This window comes from Lipotes vexillifer, unplaced genomic scaffold, assembly GCF_000442215.2.
Source record: "Lipotes vexillifer unplaced genomic scaffold, Lipotes_vexillifer_v1.1 scaffold209, whole genome shotgun sequence".
In the NCBI taxonomy this organism is placed as follows: Eukaryota; Metazoa; Chordata; class Mammalia; order Artiodactyla; family Lipotidae; genus Lipotes; species Lipotes vexillifer.
The window spans coordinates 595063-598093 of record NW_006787556.1 but is presented as its reverse complement, the minus strand read 5'-3'; positions in this window follow the sequence as shown (position 1 = coordinate 598093).

The window sequence follows — 3031 nt, the reverse complement described above, 5'->3', positions numbered from 1 at the left end:
GCAGGAAACCAAATCAGTTTTGTTTTTTAAAATTCCCTGAGTTAATTTGAACCAAAGCAATGCAAAAAATTTTAGCCTAATTGAAATAAAATATTTTATTAGTTCATGAAACCTTGGAAAGGGAAGGGTCAAGATCTTGTGTTAGAGGCACCCAAATGATGCTCTCTGTATCACCTTTGGGACTTGAAAACTAGGTAGTAGATTTTTTTCTTCAAAGTAGTAGCCACGTTCTCGCAAACCCCATATTCCAGGTGACTCTTGGACTTCTCTGAGGTTTACCTGGACAAATAGCAGGTGTCGTTTGTGATGACAAAAGGCTTACTGGGATTCCTCCAAAAATGCTTGAATACTTCACTTTCATAGCTACCAGAGTCCTCTTCATATGAACTTTAAAGCAATTAGCCATCAATTAATTGGCTATATCCTTGTTTAGAAGTGGCCTGAGGTGGCTTGCTGGTTTCTGGTCTCACTCCTTTCAAGGTCCCTAGATTAAGGCTCTGGTAGGGCCAGTACCAGTTCCAGAGATCAGGCAGGTGGTCAAATTCCACAAAATCTAAAAGAAGAAAAGTGAAAGGATCTAGAATCATTCAGCCTGAGAGTAGGATGACAGGGAAAGCAAACCACTAACATTTGATGATGCAATATTCAGAGGAAGGTGACCAGCATGTCTTTTGTGCTAAGATGAAAACAACAAGATGTAAGTTAAACTGAAACAAGGGAGACTTATAAGAAGTTTCTTCTTTTTTTAAAGCAGGTCTGGTATTATCTGGAAAGTCATTTTTAAGTTTGCCCAGTTTTCTATGGTTGGCTATTACTTCGAGTTTAATTAGTATTTAGCTCTCACCAGTGTTCGAGCTTTTAAGTCAATAATCATCAGACTGGTTTTGTAACATGTCAGGGTATCTCTGATTATGGGGAATGTCTTGAAATTCTCAGAAAAGAATAACACTAGACTAAATTGGAATTAATAATCACCATCACCACCACCTCACAAACATTTTCACTGCTCCATATTTTAGGAGAAGTGGTATTTGAAACGTCAACTCCAAAAGAGTTAAGGATCACTTCTTGACCTGCTCAGGGCCTGGCCCCAGGGGGCTGTAACAGAAAGATGAGAAAGAAAATGTGTCTAGCTTGTCCATGGATGCACTACCCTGTGGGTATGCCCTGAGGATTTTTGTAATTTTACATCCTCTATAATTCAGTTCTGCAATATCTCTCTTGCAGGATGTGTCACACTTGTCTAAAGACTGCCTTGCTAAAGCAAAAGTTCCACAAAAGCAGAAACAGATTGTCTTTCAACAGTGTCCTTTGATGCACAGAAAATTCAGATTCAGATGTGGTCCTGTTTATCTTTTTTTGTTGCCCATACTTTTGATATCATATCCATACTTTTGATGTCATATCCAAGAAATCATTACCAAATGCAATGTTAAGAAGCATTTCCACTATGTTTTCCTCTAAGAGTTTTGTACTTTTAGTCCTTATGTTTAGATCTCTTATCCGTTTTGAGTTAAATTTTGTCTATTGTGTAAGGTAAGGGTCTAACTTCATTCTTATACATGTAGGTATCCAGTTTTCTCAACATCGTTTGTTGAAAAGACTGTCTTTTCCTCATTGAATGGTCTTGGCACCCTTGTTGAAATCATTGATCATATGTGAGGGTTTATTTCTGGGTTCTCTATTTTATTCCACATAGTCTATATGTCTTTCTTTATGACAGCACCACACTGTTTTGATTACCGTAGCTTTGTAGTAAGTTTTGAAATCAGACTGTACAAGACATTATTCTTCTTTTTCAAGATTGTTTTGGTAAAGGTATCTTTAAATTTTATATTTTATGGCATTTTTTTCCTTTTGGTATAGAATTCTAGGTTGACAGTTATTTTCTTTTGGAACTTTAAATATGTTATTTCATTTTCTTCTGGCTTCCATTATTTTTGTTGAGAAGTCATCTGTTAGTCATACTGTTGTTTCTTTGAAGATAATGGGGCTTTTTTCTTCTGACTTCTTTTAAGATACCCAACAGTGTCTCTGATGTTCAACAGTGTTACCAGGATATGCCTAGCCATGGTTTTATTTGTATCTATCCTGCCTGGGTTTGCTGAGCTTCTTGATTCTGTGGTTTGATATCTTTCATCGGTTTTGGAAAATTCTCAGCCATTATCTCTTTAAATATTGCTTTTTCCCAATATTCTCTCCTCTTTTTTAAGATTCCAGTTAAACATGCGCTAGATATTTGAGCATGTCTCCTATGCTTCTTACTTTCTTTTTGTTTTCCATTCTTTTTTATCTCTGTGTCTCAGTTTGGATGTTTTCTACTGACTTATCTTCCAGTTCACTAATTCTGTGCCCAATCTGCTGTTAAACCCTTACATTTCAGATTTTGGCTTTTTGTTTGTTTTTCAGTTCTAGAATGTCCATTTGAGTTTTTTGGGGTTTTTTTTGGTGTGGTACGCGGGCCTCTCACTGTTGTGGCCTCTCCCGTTGCAGAGCACAGGCTCTGGACACGCAGGCTCAGCAGCCATGGATCACGGGCCCAGCCGCTCCACGGCATGTGGGATCTTCCCGGACCAGGGCACGAACCCATGTCTCCTGCATCAGCAGGCAGACTCTCAACCACTGCGCCACCAGGGAAGCCCCATTTGAGTTTTTTATAGATTCCAATTTTCTGTTTAAATTCATTTTCATTTATATGTCCATAATTTTTGCTATTTTCTTTAACATGTTAATCATTGTTATTTTTACATTCTTGTATGCTAATTTTAGTATCTGGATCATCTATGAGTCTTTTTATATTTTTTTTCTTTTCATTTTGGTCATTTTTTTTTTCTCTTTACAAGTTTCATGCTTTTTTATTGTTTGCCAGAAATTATGAATAACTACAGAAGGCTCCATATCATGTTCTCTTCCACCAGAGAGGGTTCTCACTTTTTCCTATTAGGCAGATAGGGTGAGGGACTGATTCACCTCAATCCAGTCAAGGATTAGGCTGTCTCAGGTTGGGTTGCTGTTTCAGTCTGGTTCATCC